At 49.3% G+C, this 22,322-nt stretch overlaps 1 long non-coding RNA gene across 1 annotated transcript in view; it reads left to right on the top strand.

Moving 5' to 3' along the window:
* The window catches only part of LOC132359956 (uncharacterized), a 61,146-nt gene that overhangs the window by 265 nt on the left and 38,559 nt on the right, over positions 1-22,322 (top strand). Inside the window, exon 2 of the long non-coding RNA XR_009500990.1 lies at positions 8-43. This is a non-coding gene — a long non-coding RNA (uncharacterized LOC132359956). The remainder of the gene's footprint in view (positions 1-7; positions 44-22,322) is intronic.

Genomic DNA, 22,322 nt, shown 5'->3' with positions numbered 1-22,322 from the left:
TTTCCAGACTCCCGAATTTTACAGACTTGAATTCACCCAACAGGTAAGACTGCCCCGGTAGTCAGGCGTTCTCTGCCTGTCTTGCTGGTGACCCGCAGCAGGGTTTTCTCGCTTTCCATCACGGTCACAATAGTGATTTACAATTATCGTTAGACGTGCAGATTTCCAAGCTCTGCCCCCAGATTTTATGATTCAGTAGGTTTGGGATGGCTTCCAGGAAATCCTCATTTTTAATAATCATCTCAGGAGATTCCAGTGGGTAGAGGAATGGAAAGTAAGTCAGTTTTTTTACTTGTCTGCTAAGAATTCCTCTTCACCCCTGGGTGGTGGGTGAGCAGTCGCCCCCCTAGACTATCCAGGTGAGTGGCGGGGAAAGGGGAATGGATCCTGGGTGCTTTGTATGAGTGAAATAGTCTCACCTTCCCAGTCATCCGGGAAGGTGGGTACTGTCATTGCCCTCATTTTACAGGTGAGGAAACCGAGGCTTAGAGGGACGCACCAATGTCAACGGAGGTTGTCAGTGGCAGAGTCTTGATTTATAACCAGGTGTCTCTAACGGCAAGGCCCATTTATCTTCCTCTGGGAAGGAGAGGATGAGCTATAAAGGGGAATAAAAATGATTTGTCCAGTGGTGAAATCAGGGCTTTGGGGACTGATGTGGACCGCCCCCCTCCCAGGGGCCAAGCTACCATTTCAGCAGTAAGGGCAGCTTTGGGACTCCCATATCCTCAGAGAGGGAGACTTGTGGCATGCTCTCCTGAGTGCTGTGACCTGGCATTGTCCTCTCAGATGCCACCAAGGGAGCAGGGTCTCAGCCCCTTTCATGGGCTGCTTTCCCCCCAATAAAGGCTCCATGTGTCCTGGAGCACCTTCCCTATAGCTACATCTTAAAGCCTTTGAGTCAGACAATCGCTCTTTCCATTTGGAACTGTGCCCCTGGGTATTGGATGTGGCCAAACCAGGCCCCTGGGTGGCCAGGAGGAAGTGAAAGGACCACTGGGAGAAGAAGACACAGTCCCAGCCCTGGGGAAGGACTTACATCCAGATCCGAAAGATGGCGCATATGCCTGAGATACGATCAAGTCACAGTGTATCACAAAGGAAAAATTAAAAAGGTGATTTGTCAGCAGGTGCTTATTGACAAAGTACAACCAGACTATACAATGGCCAGGGAGGCTGGAACAAGGGGCATCAGAAGAGAGGTCAGGAGAGGATTCCAGAAAGAGGTGTTTAGCATTGACTATTGATAAAAGAAAGAGGGGGCATAGACTGATTGGTTGATTGATTGATTGATAGATAGGACAGTTATTTACCAGATGTTTACCATGTACCAGGCCCTGTGCTGGGGTGCAGTGACCTAGGTTAAGAGACACCCATAGAGCCTGAACCCGTGGAGACTGCTGACTCTGGGGGAAGAAGATGCTTAACAACAAGGTGGTGAAGTGTGATGGTGCTCGTAGGTGAGGGTGTCTGGGGGAGAGTGAAACAGGAGTCCCTGTGCCAGGCCAGGACAAGAGAGTGGAGAGGGTACTTGGTAGGCAGATCAGGGAAGGCCAAGAAAAGGGAAATAGCAAGGGGTGAGGAATACAGGGGGACGTGAGAGCTGCATTGGCATGAGACCTCCAGACTGGATCTTGGGGCTGGGTGCAGGCTGTGCGTGTGAGGGTGGAGGGTCAGGTGACACTGATATGAATCCTGGCTTAGCACTTCCTTTGTTGGAGGGTAGACGTAACACCTGTGAAACAGCTGAGCGCAGAGGAGACCTTCATTAAAGGAGGCTTCCTGCTGTCTGCCCTCCATTCTGGTCCTCAGCGACCCCGGCCACCTGAGATAGTTATAAAATGTAGGCTTTATTATTATTCAGGTATGGTGAGGCCAACAGATCAGGAGGTGACTGCTCTTGGAAAGATAGCTTGTTACAGTTCCCTAGGGGAGCCCCTACCCTGTGCTATACAGGGCCACATGAGGACGCACCAGGGTCATCAGGAGGCAGAGGAAGGAGGGAAAGTGGGAAGCATTGACTTTACTATGTTTTTCATGGGAAGGTAGGGTAAAGGATGGGCAATGTAGGGTAGGCTTAGAAGTGGCTAGCTTGAATAATTTCAGGGGACCCTGGGGCTGTCTTTATTTGTCTCGGTTCTGGTCCTGGAGTGATTAGGGTAGGGGACCACTGGCCCTGAGGTATAAGAGCCTTGTGAGAGCCTATAAAGGAGGTGGCGGGGGAAGGATCTGGACTGGTTCATTTGCATATGAGAGGTGTACTCCTAGGTGAGTCATTTGCCATCTCTAGGAACTAGCTAGCCTTCGGAGCTCACAGTCAGCTCAGCGGGCCCCAGATGCCCAAGTTCTATATCAAGAAGATATAGTTACTACAGGGAGTCAGAAGACCAGAAGTGAGAGACTAGGGACTTTGGGGCCTCTAAGAGGCTGCCGGCTCCCCCGCCGGATGGTTGGGAGTGAGTCTGGGCTCTACCCTGCAGGCTAATCCCACCTGGCACGTGAGCGCGAGGCTCCTGCCAGCTGACTTCAAAGTCTGTAAATTACAGCTTTTTTCCCTCCAGTCCATTCGGAAAAAAGTGAAATGAACAAACGAAGACGGGAGCAAAATTAAAAGATAATTGGAAGTCTACATTGGGCTTCTGTGGATGTGCGTGCAGGCTGCCAATCTGGTCTCTCCGTGCGGGCAGGATAAATTGAGAACTCTTCGGCTGGCTCAGGGGGTGGGTAAAACAGTCTGAGACAAATGCGTGCCATGCAAATAAACGGCCCCGTCTTCCAGTGATTAGCTTTGCGTTCCATCATGCCGGCGCCTCCTCTGGTCCGCTCAGCCTGATGAGTCTGTGTGTTCCAAGGCGGAGGTTGACTCCAGGTGGGCGCAGCAAGTGAGGGCCCGGGTGGAGGGTCCGAGGCTGTGAGGAGCTGGGCGCGTGCACTTCGGGAGGTGAGGTGTGTGTGCAGAGAGTGGGTGGAGACGTCAGAGAGGGAGTCGGGGAGTTGTGTGGCCTTTTACACACATACACACACACGCATGCTCATAGGCATGTGAACACACATGCATATGTGCGCACATGAATGCACACGCACGCACACGTACCCATGCCTACATACACGCACACATGTGTACATGCATGTATACAGATGCACACGCACACACATGCATGCACACAGTGCACGTGCATGAATGTACATGTATGCGTGCACGCACGCATGCACACATACACACTTGAGGGAGACCATGGACTTTTAAATCCAGAAGTGTCATCAATAAATGGATCCTGTCTGATGGAGAGACTAAGTCCTAGTTGTCTGTCCAGCTGGGACTAGAACACAGGGCATTGGACTGGGTCTAGGGGTGGAGGAGTAGGTCAAGGATAAATTGCCCCTTGTCGGAAGGGTACTCGGTGTTTGATGGTGGTATGGTGGTTCTCTACACTCACCCAGGGGTTTTTGCTCGAGAAACTCTCCTTAACATATGTTGGGCTTTTTTACCCTCAGCGTCCCTGGGCTGCACCCCCAGCTGATGGGCATGGCTGCATCCACACCGGTTGTTAAATGTTGACCTATTTCCATTCTGGTTGGTGAATAGCCACCGCCCCAAGCCCACCAGCCTGGCTGCTGTTCCCCCAGCACCCCCTCTGTCCTCCCCACCAATTATGAACTAGAAGTCAGTGCTTGGTATCACCGGCTCCTCCAATGCTGCACCACTCAGCTAGGGCAGGACCACGCTTCACCAGGAGGTAAAGTGCCCAATATTCCCCCACGCCACCGGCTCTGCCCCAACCCCCAGGCTCCTGTTCTGCTCCATCTAGGGTGATGCTGGCACAAGAGTTCCTGGACCGAGGATGCCACCTTAGGTGGGATTCTGAGCCTGCAAAGGTAAAGTCAAACAGGGACCCTGGTGGACGTGCCACGGGGAATGCCACTTGCTGAGCCCCGAGTGCTAAGCTCACCCCTTCCTGGGCATCCCGTCAAATTTTCCATTCACGTGACCTCAACAAATAGCTGTCACAGTTGTTACGGGCACAGCCCTTGACCGGGCACTTCTCATTGTACCACCCAGTGCAGACGGCATTGTCATCTCCACTTTATAGATGAGGGCACTGAGGCTCCCAGGAGTCATGGTGATCTCGCCCAGGGCCCTGCAGCTTGTGAGTGGTAAGCAGGTGGGGCTGAAATCACTCTCCTCTCTGACCCTGAGCCCTGCATCCACCCAGCCCGCCATGCTACCTGCTGCCAAAGTTCCCCTCCACAGGAACCCAAGGTAGGACCAACATTGCTCTCCAAGGGGACAGACATGTCACTGTAGTTCCTTGACGTTCTGGGAGGAGCAGAGGCCAGTGGTGAGTGAGGCCAGGAGTTTGGAGAAGACAAAACATGCTGTAGCAGCCAGAAAAGGGGTCTGGCCTGGAAAGGGGATTTCAAAGAGCTGGGAATACCAAGGGCGTGAAGAAATGTTCTACTTACAATTTCCTCTGCACAGACCATTAAGAAATGGAATAATGGTATGTGATACGTGCCTGTGAATTTGATGGGGAAATTGAATGTGAAACGATTCATGGATGTTGTTTGAAATGGCAGATTGTATCCTGATTTTTACTCCTGGGGTGGGATGAAATGAACCAAAGGGAGCATCGTGAGGTTTACGTATGTGGCATAACCCGTGCTTGCACACACAGACAGAGCTTTCACAGAGGGCTCAGAGCCAAGAGTGATAGTAATAATAATGATAATCATAACCAATAATTCCTGGGTACCCACTCTGTGTCAGGCTCTGTGCTCTGCCAAGGCTGCAGGCACCATCTTCTTTAATCTTCACACAGACCTATAGGGGAGTTAAGACCCATTCCACAGATGACGAATCTGAGGCTTAGTTTCTTGCTCAAGGTCAAGTCCGTTTTACCCCAAAGCCATTCTCTACAAACCCTTGTCAGCATGCAGGATCTCAGGCCCTACCCCAGCCTCAGAAAATCAGAATCCTCCTGTTAACCAGATCCCTATGTGAAGCACTATAAACACGCCCATAATCCCAAGAACAAATCAACTGTATGACCTTGCATATCATCAAGAGCATGTGTCTTCTCCTGCCCTGAGTCACAGAGAGGTGACACCTTTGTCACTGACCCTTTGACATCTGAGCTCCCACAACAACCTTAATATACATCACTACTGATTCTGACTGAAAATCCCTGTGCCTTTGTTTTCCCATCTCTCAAATAGGCATGATGTCATCCCTCTATGGGGTTATTGTCAGAAAGCACAGTAGGATGCCTAGGAGGGCACCTGGTGCAGGTGTACAGCAGGGGTTGATAAGTGTATATAAAACGAATTGATGGATCATACTGGAACCCGTCATTGTCAAGGGCTGGTTGTGTGCCTTGTCCTAGGCTAAGTGCTGCAGAGGTAGTTTCTCATGAAAGCGAATTTTCACAACCTCGCCAAGGAGGCATGGTTATCCCTGTCTTACAAGGAAGAAACCCTGAGAGGTTAAGTTATTTGCCCAAAACCACACGGCTAGGAAATGGCAGCCCTGAGATTCAAACCAGGCCCCTTTAGATCTGAAGCCCGGCTGTGTCTCCCTCATGTCATTGCTCGCGTCTCCTCCTCCTGCAACGTCCCAGTCACCAGCCCTGAGTGCCCTTCCAGGGGCGGCACGCTCCCTGGAGCTGGCTGTCCACGGAGCCCCATCCTGGTAGCTCATCTCTCCCCTCCGCTCTCTCCTGCTTCTTCCGCAACCCATGTTCCGAGCTGCCACTTGCCGGCTCCAAGAGATCCTATGGCTCCCCATGGCCTCCCCTATCGAATCGAAATGCCTCAGCCTGTTCTCCAAGGTCCCTTCGATGCCCCGACCTCATTTGTCACTGTTCCCAAACACCCATTCTGCTCCAGCCAAGCTCATCTGTTTACTGTCTCCTTGTCCCTGTTGTCGCACAGGCCATTTCTCCCATTCCTGGCGCTTTTTCCCACATCTCTGCTGTTTTGTTCACTTTTGCAAAACCCCAGATCAAAACTGGGTCTTCTCTATAGGAACTCAAACCAGGGCAGCAGTTCTTGACTCATTCTGGGGCCCAGGCCCCTCTGAGGACCTACTGGAAGTTATAGACCCTTGCTGGAAAAGTGCACATACACATAATATTTCACATGCAAATTCTGGAAGTCTCCAGACTCTTGGAGTCCTAGTTAAGAACCCCTGAGCTAGGGGAAGTACATGCTAAGCTTTTGGAAGGATGTGTCAAACTGGCTTTTGGGGTAAAAAATAGGCCAGCCTAGGGTGTCATGTTTTGAAGTATGTGCTTTGCATTTACTCCCAGAAGAAAAATGGTTTTCTGGCCAGATCAGTTTAGAAAACACTGCTTTGTGACCTCTGAGCTCAATTTCTTCACTTGTAAAATGGGGCCAATAAAACCTGCTTTTATATAAGTTGTCATGGTGATTGGAGGAGTTGCCTTGTGGTGTATAGAGGACCACCCTCTCTTTGGGCCCCTGCATCTTGTGTACTTTTCAAGAGACCACCAGGAGGGGGAGAAGCTGAGACTCTCTGCTGCCCATCACCAGTGGAGAGTAGGGTCCCAGGGAGCTGGGAGCCTGGTGAGCGTGGCTGTGGCTCGCAGTTTTTCCTCTAAGCCAGCAGAAGGGGCTGTGGAAGAGAGCCAAGGTAGCCCTTGCTAGGAGAGCAGCTGCTGCAGCCCTGAGCCCGGCTCTGACTCTTGTGTCTCCCAGGGACTAGAGAGCTGATCTGGCCCCAGAGAGGCAGGGCAGGTTTGCGTTCCACAGCCCTGAGCCTCTAAATGGAGCTAACTCAGCGCAGCCAGGGGCCTTACTGGCCCATTAGCGCTGCTCTGGACAATTGCAAATCAACGCTCTGAAAAGAGACAGCTGTCCAGGTGCAGAAGGGGGACAGAGCGGCCCCAGCCAAGCCGCAGAGGGCCAGAGGAGGGAGGGGAGGCTGTGGGAAGAGCAGCCAGGGTAGCCTGGGGCCAGGGGCTGGGGCAGGGGGAGCGGTGCAGAGCATCCACACGACCTCCACTAGGGGCCAGATTCTGGGCTGGTTCTGGGGATGGAGGAGCAAATGGAGAAGGAGCGGCAGCTTCACTGAGCACCTACTATGTGTCAGCCACTGGGCTAGGAACCCCACATTCTCTGTCATTTAATCCTCTTCCAGACATGGAGACTAGGCTATGTGTTCAACCAAATCCCGGTTCAGTTTCCCCTTCCTGAGCACACAGGAAAACTACATTTCCTAGCCCCCTCTGCAGTGGTGGGGGCATTTGATGGAGTTATGGCCTAGAAAGAGCAAGCAGAAGTGACCTGAGTGGCTTCTGGGTTGAGGCAGCGAAGAAGCCGTGGGCAGCCTCCTCTCCTCACTCCCCCTGCCGGGGTGATCTCAGAGGCCACATGTCCCAGATGGACATGTGAGGTTGTGACCATAAACTGGTATTGGGTTAAACCACTGAGATTTCAGGATTTGCTAGTTGCAGGAGCCAGTGGCAATTTCCTGGGCTAATATGCAGTTCACTGGTAGGATGGCTTGTTCCCACTTTGCAGATGGGGAAACTGAAGTTCAGACAGGGTTATTCACCTAGCCAGCAGGCTCAGCCGCAGACCCTCTGCTCTATTATACCCACTCTACCCCTCCAGAAACTCGTGGTCTAGAGGAGCAGGACAACATCAGAGCAAATCATGATGAAACGTGACAGGGTGTACATGGGGTGCTATGGAAACAAGGAGCAAAGAGCCAGGGCTTTTGGGGACAGGGGCTTCTCAGAGCTGAGTCATGAGGGGTGCGACAGGTGGACCAGGCAGGGAAAGGACAGTCAAAGCAGAGGGCCCCCTGGGTGCAAAAGCCCTGAGGTCTGTGCGTTGCAATGGTTCTAAGCATTTGAAAACATATGGGATGTTGACATAGCCAGAGTTAGTCTCCAACTGGGTGGCAATGACAGGGAGACTAAATGAGTTCCAGGACTTACAGCAAGAAAGCTTGAGATAAGAACCAAGGAAGGAATTCCCTTGACTGGAACTGTTAAAAAACAAAATTTATGAGTAAACACAAAGCTCCAATTGGCCTTATTAGGCAATTCATGAATCAGGCAGCATCTCATCTGGCAAACAGGGAGATACTCTGAGGGGTTACACAACATGGAAGGCTGTTATAGTAAGGAGGGGGGGACAAGGTAAGGAAGTCATCAGCAAGGAAAAATGAGAGTTCATTGGAGGAAAATAAAAGTTGAGGTGAAGACAGCTTCTCATTGGCTGAGCTGTGGCGTTTTCTATTGGCTGGGCTTGTTGCTGGGCAAGAAGGAAGTCTTCCTCCCTCTGGGGCAATAAAGCAGTTGGGCTACCTGTTTGGGAATGCAAGGCACATCTCTTCCTGTTGGGGTCAGTGACTGATATCTTTCTGTTGGAGTCAGTAACTGATGTTTTTCTGTTGGGGTAATTGACGTCTTCCTGTTTGGGGTAATTCACATGAGTGGTAGAGCGTGAGAACTCCCTCTACGGTCCTTCCTGACTCCAATTTTGGTTGAGGTTTCCTTTCATTAACTTTCAAGGAAGGTTTCAAAAATAATACAAGGTGATACCTCATTGTAGTTTTGATGTGCATTTCTCTCTGATTAGTGATGTTGAGCATCCTTTCATTTGTTTGTTGGCAATCTGTATGTCTTCTTTGGAGAAATGTCTGTTTAGGCCTTCTGCCCATTTTGGGGTTGGGTTGTTTGTTTTCTTGATACTGAGCTACATGTACTGCTTGTAAATTTTGATTCACTTTGTTATACAGCAGAAACTAACACACCATTGTAAAGCAAGTATACTCCAATAAAGATGTTAAAAAAAATAATAATACAAGGTGTGGGATTCCCCCCATCAATAGTCACCAAGAGCTGGGAGAAAATGAAAGAGGTGGTGTTTCCAATTTGGAGAGAGGAGAGACTAAATTGTGTTTCCTTGCCCATGTCCCCCAGGTGGGACCCCATTCTTTCTGTCCCCCGACTCCCCAGGAGCATGGTTCTCTTCTGTATTCTGAGTTCTGATTTCCCAAGTTCTATAATTTAAAGACTGTCCCAGCTCTGTACTCTGGACTCCGTGATGCAAGATAGTGAGGCTGTTTGCCAGAAGGTTTTCCTTCACATCCCTCTAGGTGGTGGTGGGTGAATACTGCTTATTTTATCCTCCATCTTCAGAGGTGTTGTGTTTCCATTTCCATCGCTGTCTGAGAGCCTGGGGGGCGGGGAGGGGACAGATGAAGCACAAACCATACAGGGCAGAGGCTCAACTTGTACTGTTTCTAGGCAGCAGGCTTGCTTCCAGCAATCAGAGCTGAAACAGACCTTGGAGGGCCCACGGTCCAACCCTCTCGTACTGCAGGTCAGAGATCGCGCAAAAGGAGGCAATGCTCCAAAATCCACTTAAAGGGGAACCGTGTTCCAGGGCCGCTGCTTTAATCTCCAAAAGGTCAGCTCAGGGACCCCACATCTGCAGCTGTCCTCACTCCCCCCATGTGCTTATGGGCTACTCCCCCATTCCACAGCAAACCAGTGAGCTAGGAGACCCCAGTGCTGTTCACAGAAGAGAAGCTGAGGCCCAAGAGGAAGTGACTCTGCCCAAGCCCTTCATCTCAGAGGTGGCAGAGCTGGGATCACTGGCCAGTGAACCCCAAGGCTGCCCAGTAGGGGATGCAAGATGGTTTGGGGAACCTCCAGGGCCCTCATCTCCAGGGAGCGCCAACCGTGATGGGAGAGACCCTTTCCTACCTGGCAAGGTTCCCAACTGGGAAGGCATCTGAGACTAAAGCAGGGGCCCCGGTCTATCCCCAGGGATGACCAGCACCTCACAACTGTAACAGGTCCCCTCTGACTCCTCCCTTGGCAGCTGCCTTCCCCTTACTCCCCAGGTAAATGACTGGAGGGGAGTGTCTGGCTCTTAGTTGGTATCAGGAAACTTTTGTTGAATAAACAAACGAATAAATGAGAACAGATAAATTACCATGTTAACAAGAGCAAACGAATACAGTCCAGATCAAGCTTTTAAGTTGTTTATAAGTACTGAGGGGCAATGAGCTGATATCTACTGGGCCAAGATCCATCAGGGAGGGTTGGAAGGCGATGTATCTGGAAGGAGGGGCTGTAACTTCACAGAGATTGCAGAGGAAGGGCTCTGGGGGAGGGAGAACAGCTCGGGCCAAGGCTCTGAGGTAAGGATGTGCAGCCCCAAGGGGACGGAAGTGATCATGGTTGGAGCAGGAGACAGTGTCGGGGTGACATGAGCGGACACAGGGGAATGGAGTTCAGCAATCCATTTTTTCTTCAAGCTGTCCTCAGGGCTAGAGGGACAAGTCCATTGTGTTGAGTGAGATGTCAGATAAGGCTTGAAAATAAAAAAAAAGGAAAGAAAAAATAGAAAACTGTCCCCAGGATAACTGAGTGATTTGGAGATTTGTCATCTCCAAAATACTGTGGTCAATCAGTTCCTTCAAAAGTCAGGGCACCCTGGGTTTGGGTCCTGGCATGGTCATGAAATAGGTGTGTGTGCTTGGGCAAGTGACTCCTGTTCCTGGAGCCTCAGTTTTCCCATCTGTAAAATGGGTGGAGAGTTGGAAATTTGACCCCTGTGATGCAAGGTCCTGAATGTATGTTCCACCAGTGGGAACCTGCAGAGGACCGTGGGTGGAGAATCCGAGATTCTGTCGTTCTGGGGGCCACATCAGAGGTCCCTCTGTGGTGCCAGAAGTCATTGTGAGGGTCTCTTTGTTGGGACTCCACGATCCTCTGCTTCCTCTCTGGCCTTGGCTTCTGCCCCTGTAATGTTCCCCTAAGAGGCTGTGCTAGTCCTTTGCCAGACCAACAATTTGTCTTGGCCTTCAGGAGCCAGCCCAAGCATCAGCCCCTTCATGTACTGCTTCTAGTTTTATTAAGTCTAGCAATGAAAATCGTAATATTGATTTTGCTCTTACCATGTGCCATGCCCTGTGTTAAGCAACTCATTTAATCCTGAACAACAACAGCCCTGAAAGGTAGATACTACAGGCAGACCTCGGAGATTCTGCAGGTTCGGTTCCAGACCACCGCAATAAAGCGAATATCACAATACAATGAGCCACGGGAATTTTTGGTTTCCCAGTGCATATAAAGTTATGTTTACACGATACTGTAGTCGATTAAGTGTGCAATAGTGTTATGTCTAAAAACACAATGTACATACATTAATTTCAAAATCCTTTATTGCTAAAAAATGCTAACCCATCATCGGAGCCTTCAGCGAGTCCTAATCTTTTTGCTGGTGGAGGGTTTGAAATATTGCGAGAATTACCAAAATGTGACTCAGAAACCTGAAGTGAGCAAAGGCTTTTGGAAAAATGGCATTGATAGACTTGTCCTACACAGGGTTGCCACAAACCTTCAATCTGTAAAAATATAATATCTGGGAAATGCAATAAAATGAGGTCTGCCTGCAGTAATATTGCTCCTAGGTGGGAAAACTGAGGCTCAGAGGATATCAGTAGTGTGGAGGGGAAGCCAGAGGTATGGGGCGGGGGGGGCGCTGGCCACTTATTCTGCAGTGCAAGGCCTGACCTCCAGGCTTGGTCCAGTGTCTCCAGCCTGGGCACCCAAGGACAACGGCCTCCCTCCTGCAGAGTTAAAGTCAGGGCAGGAAGGTGGCCTGAAGACCCGGGGTGGCCTCCTGGAACTGGTTTTTCTCGCTCTGAGCCTCAGCTTGAGGCAGCGACTGTGCCAGTTCTGGACGCTGAGGACTTGGAAATGGTCCTTTCGGAACTTTCCAGTCACGTGGTGTTGTTTTGCCTCTGTGGACTGGGCGGGGCTACGGGAGGCCCCTCAGGCTGGCACCTGCCATCTGTGATCAATGCACAGGATGCTTGCGGGCCAGGTGCCAGCAGAGCCAAGAGCACAGGCCTGGGAGTTGGAGGCCTGGACTGGACACCGTGCTGGCTTCCTTGGTCATCTGCTGAGTTACTTTGGTCAGGCCCGTCCTGTTCTGGCCTCAGTTTTCCCATCTGTAAAATGAATGCATTGGGTAAATCCTAGCAGCTTAGAGAGAACAGTCAACACAGCAGTGGCTGAGACTTATATTGACATCGTGTGTGTGGTGATGAGGTGTGTGAGAGTGTGTGTCTATGAGCGTGTAAGCACGGGGTCGGGGGGAGCCGGGCGCCTTCTCAGGTCAGAGGAGTTGGCGTGTGAAAGACAGAGGGGGTGGGGAAGAGTCCTGATGAACAATCAGGAGGCCAGGCCCTCATCCTGACTGCAGCACTGACTTGCTTGTGTCTCTAAGCTGGCTGCACCTCCTCTCTGGGCATGTGGATCCCCATGTATACAAGAAGAGCTTCGGGCTGAATAATCTCTAGTGTCCCTGTGGCTGTGAGTCTGGTTCTGCAAAGACTTGTTTGGATGCTAACGGAGTGGCTGGGTGATTGGTGAAGTGATCAGTGTGTTGGAGTCAGGGGCATCCTGGGTATGACCTTGGCTTTGTCTCTTGCTGACCGTGTAACCCTGGGTGGTCCCTTTGCCGGTCCCCTGGGTCTCCTTCTTCATCTGGGACAGTGGCCGTAGTGCTGAGAGCCCACAACACTCTTAGGGGCCCATGACATGTTTTAATTTCTCTTTAAAACCAGAAATTAAAACTTGAACTTAGCCACTTTGGTTATATTCATGTTTGTATTAACACAGTCAGAAAATATAATTTTAAATAATTTTTCATATGAAAGCAGGCCCCGGGCCCCCAAAATTCACATGGGGCCTGGCTCTCCCAGGGTTTCTTCCTTGGAGAGAAGTGGGGCATCCCTGCCCCTCCAGGATTGTTTAGAGTAAGAAATAATATCTGTGTGTGAAAGTGTCTGGCACGCAGGAGGTGCTCCCACAAAACAGTGACTGGATATAAAGTGAGGGGTGTGGTGGCAGAGTAACGGTCCCCCAAAGACATACACATCCTAATCTCTGGAACTTGTGAGTATGTTAGGTTACATGGCAAAGGGGAATTAAGGCTGCAGATGGAATAAGGGTTGCAGATCAGCTGACCTTAAAAAAGGGAGGGCTTCCCTGGTGGCGCAGTGGTTGAGAATCTCCCTGCCAATGCAGGGGACACGGGTTCGAACTCTGGTCTGGGAAGATCCCACATACCGCAGAGCAACTGGGCCCGTGAGCCACAACTACTGAGCCTGCGCGTCTGGAGCCTGTGCTCCGCAACAAGAGAGGCCGCGATGGTGAGGCGCCCGCGCACCGCGATGAAGAGTGGCCCCCGCTTGCCACAACTAGAGAAAGCCCTCGCACAGAAACGAAGACCAAACACAGCCAAAAATAAAAATAAATTAATTAATTAATTTTTTTTTTTTTAAAAAAGGGAGATTACCCTGGATTATCTGGATGGGTCCAATGTGATCACAGGGGTCCTTACAAGTGGACGAGGAAGGCAGGAGGCTCATTGTCAGAGTGACGAGATGTGAGAAAGACAGGACCAGCCACTGTGGGCTTTGAAGATGGAGGGTGAGGCCATGAGCCAAGGAATGTGGGCTGCCTCTAAAATCTAGAAAAATGCAAGGAAAAGATTCTCCCCCGGTGCCTACAGAAAGGAAGACAGCTCTGCTAACACACAGACTTCAGCCCAATGAGACCCTTCTCAGATTTCTGAACTCTAGGACTGCAGATCATAAATGTGTGTTGTTTCAAGTCACTTTGTATATGGGGATTTGGGACAGCAGCGATAGGGAGCTCAGACAGGAGGTGCTGAGACACAGCAGGTGTAGAGGGACTTGGGCTCTGGCTGAGGCCCCAGCCTCTCTGGGACCAACTCCCACCTTGCACGGCACCCCCTCTGAGGAGAGGCCCACCTCTGGGCCTCACATGGAAGGCGGAAGGGGGTCATTCATGGTCTGAGGGTCAAGGGGGGCGCCAGGCGAAGCTGCTCATGCTTTATCTCCTGGTTTGCTCTATCCCTTTGTCCCAGGCTCATTTTTTCTAGGGACGCAGAGACTCAACTTGGCAACCCCAAGTCCTGTTTCTGTATCACTCCCCAAGCCCTGGTTCCTGGATGCCCTCCTCTGCCCACCATGCCCCATTTAACAGAAAATGTAGATTCCCCTGAAGCTGCTTAGATTCTGAAAACCCAGCTGGGGCGGGGCCTGGTGCCTCACCACCTGGGCACGGAGGCGCTGGTGAGCTTTGTCAGACTTGGCACCTCACGAGGACAGAACGTGACCTGTAGCCCGGGCTTCCCCGAGAGCCCTTCTCCTGCCCTGTTGGCTCCAAATCCCTGCCCAAGAACAGGGCGTGCTTCTCCCCCTGTACGATCCAGGATTTGCTTTATTGCTAGTAATAAAAGCAGGCTTTGGTGCCAGCGACTCCAGAGGCTATGCTAGTCTTATCTTGAAACGTCAGGGGAGCCGTGTCCTTCCTCAGGGCTGCTCGTGGAGTGGGGTGGGAAGCTCCTGAAGGGAAGGGGTCCCCATTCCTGCAGCCCTGAGAATGGCAAACTGCTGACAGCTCTGTAGAGGACACAGGAAGGGCGACTGTCTTCCAGCTCCTCTGCAATCTCCATGCCACCTAGGGTGGCGAAGCCCGCGCCCACCAGCACCCCCGTAAGGTTGAGGAATTTCCCTTTCATTCTTGGACAAGCTACCTGACCTCTCTGTGCCTCTGTTTTCCCCCCTGGTAACATGGGACCGTTAACAACATCTGCCTCCTGAAAACTGCATATGTTAATACCTTGGAAGCATGCCTGCCACGGAGGAGTGCTGGGAAAGGCCGGTTAGCCAAAGTGATTGCTCATCTATTCACCTCTTGTGCATTACGTTGTCTCTGGGAGCCCCTGGCCTCCAGGTTGGGGTGTAGAAATGAATAAGGCGTGACTCTGTCCTCAGGAGGCTCACAGTCTAGCAGAAAAAATGTCGCACTACCATCCTGTAGGGCACAGTCAGTGGGATGAACGCGCTGTGAGGGTGGAGAGGAGAGAGCCCAAAATCTTCCTGGGAGGAGAGGGTGGATGGGGGTTTGTTTACCCGGCCTTGAAAGCTGTGAAGATGTTTGTAGCAGATGGAGAAGGAGGAAGGGCATTCTAGGAAGAGGGAACAGAATGAACGAGGTATGGAAACATGGACACATGTGGGTACTTAGGGGGTAGTATTTGTCTTACTCATGTGTGAGTGGGCATATGTCTTACTCATGTGTGAGTGGCATCAGCGTGGCTGGTGAACATACCAGGAAGATGGGTCAGTTTCAATTCAATTTGCACATTGATGACTTCTGGTGACAGGCACTTTGCTGAGCGCTGGGAATGCAGAGATGCAGACACAGTCTCTGCTCTTGGGGAATCACATATGTAGCAGAGACAGGCAGACATTCATTCATCCCTTCAATAAATACGTACTAAGTGCTACCTGTTAGGTACCAGGGATGCTGCATGAGCAAAATGGACCTCAGCCCAGCCTTCACAGAACTCACAGTTCAGGGCGAAACAGACCTCCATCAGAAACTTATATACCCAGGGGAAGAGCCCTAAATGAGGGATACATGACACTGTGAGAGTGGAGGAGAGGGGAGGGAGGCCACTAGCACAGTGGTTTAGTGTTCAGTCTCTGGGCCAGCTGGCCTGAGATCAAATCTTGGCTCTGCCACTTGAGATAACTTATTCTTGGACAGAGAGTTTCTGATTTAGAGGGATATGCAAAGGCCCTGAGGTAGGAGCATAGCTTATACAGACAGGAAAGCCAGAGTGGCTGGAAGGTAGAAAGACACTGTGGTTAAAGCTGAGGGTTGAAGGCAAAGCAAACTTTAAATGGGTCAGGATAAGCTTGCAAGCAGAATGATGGATAAAAAGAGACATTAACGCCAACTGAGAATTATTCTGTCTGGTTCACATGAAGGCAGAGGGAGGTTTTGTCAGGATCAACCTTAGAAAGAGTTCATCAGTATAATAATAATATCATCTAACGTTTACTACATGTGCCAGGCACCAATCCAAGCACTTAATTCTCTCAAGAATCCCGTGTGCTAGGTATTCTTATGGTCAGCAGTCCACAGATGAAGAAATTGAGGCTTCTGGAATTAAGCTTCTTGCCCATGGTACAAAGCTAGTAAGCAGTCAAGCTAAGGTTCAAGCCCAGGCAGTCTGGTTCCAGGGTCCTCATTCTTAGACACCAAGCAGAGAGGGAATATCAGGCAAAAGTGGGAGGCTGGGCAAGATTCTTGGTACCCCCAACCGCATATATTGTACATCTGCAGTGGCGAGGTACTGTGCGAGGAGCCTTGGGAGAGAGCTCCGTGATCCCCAAAGCCCCATCCAAAGGGGTCTTGGGAATACCGCAGTCCCCACCAAGGACTCAGAGAGGATCTCCTTCTGTGTAAAAAAGCAGTTCTGGTTGTCCGTGCGCCACTGATGGAAAGTACACTGTGCCTTTGACAATGATAGCGTCATGGCTATTTTAGCCTGGCACATGGAACCCCCTGTTGGGCTTCTAGTGCCAAATGAAGAAGCAACAGAGGAAAGGGGCCAGGGGGTGGTATGTGTGTGCTTGTGTGCATGAGTGTGCATGCATGGGTGCCTGTGTGTCTGCATGCACATGTGTGTGCATGCACGTGTGTGCAGGCACACATGTTTGTGGGTGGAGCCTGGAGGGACATCAGAGGACCTGAGCCAGAGCGGGCAGCAGCAAGATTCCATCAACTCCTACTCAGCCTCAAGGGTGCCATGAGCTCCAATGATCTTGGTTTAATGAGTAAGAGCTTGGGCCTTAGCGTCAGCCCCAAATCCTGGATCCACCACTCACAGGGTGTGCTACTTTGGGTATCACTTCACCCCTCCTGGTTCGGTCTTTTCATCTAAAAAAACAGGGGGCAGTATTTACTTCTCAGGATGGTTCTAAGAATCTGGTGACAGGGCCTGGCACATTGTACAAAACTGGGAATGCATTGTGGGTTCGGAGCAGAAGAGGGGGCATGGACTGACTTTTGGATTCTGTGAACGCTTAGTCTTATCACGATTCATCACAGACCCGTAAGAGAATAAAAGCTTGGTCTGAAAAATAGGAGTCAACTTTGATTCCCCTGGTTTTGCATATTTCACATCCAATCCATCTCAACAAGTCCTGTTGACTCTCCCTCCAAAATATACCCCACGCTGACCACTTTTCACCTTCTGCTTGAGTCCAAGCTCTCACCTGAGCCCTCCTTGTATAATGAGATCATGCAGATGTGTCAGTCCTGGATTCACAGCTCTCCAGAGGATTCCCTTCCACTTGGAGTAAAATCCACCCTCCTCAACATGATTTCTATCACCTGGTCTGATTGTTTTCCCAGACTTCTTTTTTTTTCTTTTTCTTTTTTTTTTTAATTGGGGTATAGTTGTTTTACAATGTTGTGTTAGTTTCTGCTGTACAATGAAGTGAATCAGCCACATGTATACATATATCCCCTCGCTCTTGGACCTCCCTCCCCCACCATCCCACCCATCTAGGTCACCACAGAGCACTGAGCTGAGCTCCCTGAGCTATACAGCAGGTTCCCACTAGCTATCTGTTTTACACATGGTAGTGTATATATGTCAATCCTGAAAAGATGCTCAACGTCACTAATTATTAGAGAAATGCAGATCAAAACTACAATGAGGTATCACCTCACACCAGTTAGAATGGCCATCATTAAAAAACCTACAAACAATAAGTGCTGGAGAGGGTGTGGAGAAAAGGGAACACTCTTACACTGTTGGTGGGAATGTAAATTGATACAGCCACTATAGAGAACAATATGGAGGTTCCTTAAAAAACTAAAAATAGAACTACCATATGACCCAGCAATCCCACTACTGGGCATATACCCTGAGAAAACCATAATTCAAAAAGACACATGCACCCTAATGTTCATTGTAGCAGTATTTACAATAGCCAGGACATGGAAGCAACCTAAATGTCCATCGACAGATGAATGGATAAAGAAGATGTGGTATATATATACAATGGAATATTACTCAGTCATAAAAAGGAATGAAGTTGGGTCATCTGTACAGACTTATTATTTTTTTTACCAAGTTACTCCCTGCTGCTTCCATTCCAGCCGTATGGACTTCTTGGTTTCCATCCACACCCCAAACTTGCTCCTGACCCAGAAACGTCAGAACCACTGTTGCCTCTGCCATAGAATGCTCTTCCCCCAGAACCTTGCATGGCTCCCTCCTTCACTTCACTCAGATTTTTGCTCAACTGCTCAGAGAAGTCTTCCCTGACCACCCATGGCAAGGATGGTTTTATATCCCCCAATATCTTCCCCCCTGAACTCGAGGTGATAAAATGCCTGAGTTTTAGCTGGACACATGGCTGGGTACTAGAATGAAGGGTCTATTTCCCAGTCCCCCTGACAGGTAGGTGTGGCCATGTGACTAGGTGCTGGCCAGTGGATAGGGAGGGCAAGGTATGTGAGCAACTTCCAGGCATTTCCTGAAGGGTGGGGGTGTGCCCCTCCTCCTCACTTCCTCCCTCCTGCAGCCTGCAGTGCGGACAAGGTAGTGAGTCACTGTGGATGGTTTGGAGGAGGGCTCTGCTCCAGGGAAGGCAGAGCCACGATGTAGAAGGAGTCTGGGTGTCTGGTTGACCTTGAGAAGTAGAGCCATGAAACCAGCCCTGGTGATGAGTGAGACAGAAGAAGCTCTTACTTTGTTTAAGCCACTGATATGTTGGACCATAGGTACATTCAGACAAACCTGTTTTCTAATGATAACCACCTTATCCAAGAAGGTTCCAGGCCATTCCATTCCTGGCCACACTTTGTCTCCTCACGTTGTTTTATTTTTCACTTATCACTCCCTGACATTGAATTATACATTTATTTTGTATTTGTTTATTGCCTGTTTCTGTCTCTGGAATGTGAGCTCCATGAGGGCAGGGACTAGGCTGTTTGTCTTGTCCCCTGCTGTATTCCCAGCTCCAACAATGGTGCTCAGCATAGAGCTGGGCCCAATAAATATTTCTGAGCAAATAGAAGATAAGCCCCTACTATGTGCTGATGCTTTTTTTTTTTGCATTATTGCAACTGATGTTATCACTGCTCTGCAACAGAAGAGATTGAAATGGAGGGAAATAAATGTACTTGTCTGAAATTCCAGATCCTGAAAGCAGCAGAGCCAAAATTAAAACTCAGGTCTGTTTTCCCACCAAATAAGTGCCTTTCTTCTCCCCAAAGCAATTATGAGAATTTCGCTTTCATGGGGAAAAAAACCAGACTCTCACAACTCAACAAGAAGACAAATAACCCAATTAAAAATGGACAAAAGGTCCTAATAGATATCTCACCAAAGAAGATAGACAAATGGCCAATAAGCACATGAAAAGATGCTCAGCATCATTAGCCTTTAGAGAAAGGCAAAATAAAGCCACAATGAGATACCACTTCCCACCCAGGAGATTGGTATAATTTTAAAATATGTAGACAATACCAAGTGTTGGTGAGGATGTGGAGAAACTGGAATCCTCATACACTGTTGGTGGGAACGTATAATGGTGCAGCCACTGTAGAAAATAATTTGGCAGTGTCTTGAAAAGTGAAGCATAACTTTACCATATGACCTAGAAATTCCAACCTTAGGAATCTACCCATGAGAAATAAAAACTGAAGTTCACGCGAAGACTTGTATGTGAACATTCACGGCAGCACCATTACTCACAATAGCCCCAAAGTGGAAACAACCCATGTGTCCATCAAGTGGTCAGCAGATAAAGGAAATACCGTATACCCATACGATGGCATCCTAATTGTCAGTAAAAAAAGGAACATAAGTGCTGATATATATTTCGACATGGATAAACCTCAAAAACACTGTCTCAGTGAAGGAGCAGATACAAAGGGCTGTGTGTTGTATGATTCCATTTCTATGAAATGTCCCCAAGAGGCACATCTATAGAGACAGAAAGTACATTATTGGTTGCCTGGGGCTGGGAGTGGGAATGGATAGTGTCTGCTAATGGGCTTCTTTTTAGACTGATGGAAATGCTCGAAAATTAGATTGTAGTGGTTGTTGAACAACTCTATAAAATTTACTAAGAATTCTACACTTAAATGGGTGTGAATTTCAGGATTTGTCAATTACACTTCAATAGAATCATTAAAGAATTGATATATTTAAAATTGAATTCTACACTTAAATGGGTGAATTTCAGGATTTGTCAATTACACTTCAATAGACTCATTAAAATTGAATTCTACACTTAAAATGGGTGAATTTCAGGATTTGTCAATTATACTTCAATAGAATCATTAAAGAATTGATATATTTCTAGCCCATCATGTGACCTCAAAGGGAAATAGTTAAATTCCTGGAACGAGCCTCCTGCTCTCTGACAGGGAGGTGACAGAAAGGAGTGTTGAAGAGCCCAGCCTCAGGGCCACTCCATCACCTGCTTGGCAAGTCACTTAAGCTCTCCAAGCCTCAGTGTCCTCAGTAAAAGGGGGGCAGTAACTCCTACCTCCTGGGGTACTTTGGGGGATTGAAAGGGGGTCATGAAAGGTTTAGCAGGTGCCTAGCACAGAGGTATGTCTCATTGTACATTCTGGTCTCTTTTAGAGAAGCCACAATTAAGCTTTGGCTTTATTGGTGAGATATCATCTCTGGTGGGGGGAATGGGATTAACTAAATCATCCAACATCTCTTCAGCACCTGCCCTGTGCTAGATCCTGCCTTGGGTACAGGAATATGAGGTACACCAGTCCATGCCCTCTGGGAGCCCGGGGTCCGGGGGATGGCAGTCATTTTCAAGGTGCTTATGCTACAGAGGATGTAGAATAGAACTGAGGGGGAGGGCTCCAGCCCCATCAGGAAGGAAAGTGGTGAGGTTAGGGATGACTTCAAGAGGAGGATTATGCTTATGTGGAGCCTCGGAGGATACACAGGCAGTAGGGAGCCAAGGGAGGGGGAGGTGGGCATCCCCAAGCTGCGGCAGCAGCTGCCGCAGCTCAGTGCAGCCCACTTTATCCCCCAGAGAATGTGATGAGAGCACGGAAGAGAATCTCAGACCCCCAGATTGGAAGCGACCTTTCAAGGTCATCCTGTCCAATCACCCTGCTTACTGGGGCCTGGACTTCAAAGGCTCTTGGTAAGGGAAGCAGCTGTTCCGTAACTCAACATCCCTTTGAAGATGAAGCTGTCGACAGCCACACTCCGTGACTCACACGGAGAGTTGCAATCAAGTTTCAGGAGCCCAAGTGTTTGGGGGAAGCACTCATGGTGCAGGGACGGGCTCCACCTTGGTGAGAAGTAAAGCAAAGCATCGATCCTGAGCCAGACGCCTCTGCAGCAGGTGCCAGTGTCCTGAAGTGGGTGATGGGCAGCCATCCGCCTGGAAACACCCATGAGATACAGAGAAGGAAAAGCTGATGTTGAGCCCCTACTCTCCATCTACTCTGTGCCAAAGATTTTGCGGGGTGGTCTGTGTAGGTCCTCGGGGAGGGGAGAACGCTTATCCTCATTTGAACCATGAGCACCCTGGAGCTCTGAGAATTTTAATGACTTGCCCAGGGTCATACGGCTAGAAAGGAGAAGGGAAGGGGTCAAGTTCAGCTTTGCCTTCCCCGCAGTGCTTGCTGCTTCTCATTCCATGCCTTGCTGGTCCTGATCTCACCCAACATCTAACAACCAGGTCTCTGACATAGGGATGCGACAGACGCCCACAGAAATTCCAGCAGCACCCCAGAAATTTGCGGTTTTTTTTTAAAAAGGGATGTTTTTCTCATCATAATCTCTTATATTTTAAAATAGGAAATCAAATACAAGAAAAATTGAAATTGCAAGAAAAAAATAAACATGAAATGAAACACAATTTAAAGAAAAGGGTAATGACTCATCTGAAGACCTGTCCCACATTTTTCCTAGGCCACAGAACCCTTGTTTTTGCATGGTTGATACCGTCTTGTATGTACCATCTTGTGCCCTATTTTTTTCTTCTCAGAATTGTGTCATAAACATTTCCTTTGCTGCTTCAAATTCCCTGTGAGCATTTGGCAGTACAATCTTCATCAATCTGAATGAGTTTATTTAACCAATCTCCTGTACTGGATATTTAACTCGTTTCCATTTTTTTTTCAATACAGCATTTTAAACAATCCCTGACAGGTGACGGTGGATATAGCCGCTACCTCTGTGTTTATAATGACACACACCGCCTCATGCCATACATCCATCAGACGGGGAAGAGAAAGGCAGAAGACAGCCAAACGTGCTAGGAGCTTCCCTGACGTTTTCTTATTTAGTCAATGATCTTGGGAGGTCGACACCCCCCTCTCAATGATCTTGGGAGGTAGACACCCCTCTCTCCATTTTACAGTAGGAGAAACTGAGGCCCA

Source organism: Balaenoptera ricei, chromosome 1, assembly GCF_028023285.1.
Source record: "Balaenoptera ricei isolate mBalRic1 chromosome 1, mBalRic1.hap2, whole genome shotgun sequence".
Classification (NCBI taxonomy): Eukaryota; Metazoa; Chordata; class Mammalia; order Artiodactyla; family Balaenopteridae; genus Balaenoptera; species Balaenoptera ricei.
The sequence above is the reverse complement of the archived record's forward strand: the minus strand, read 5'-3'. Positions and strand labels throughout refer to the sequence as shown.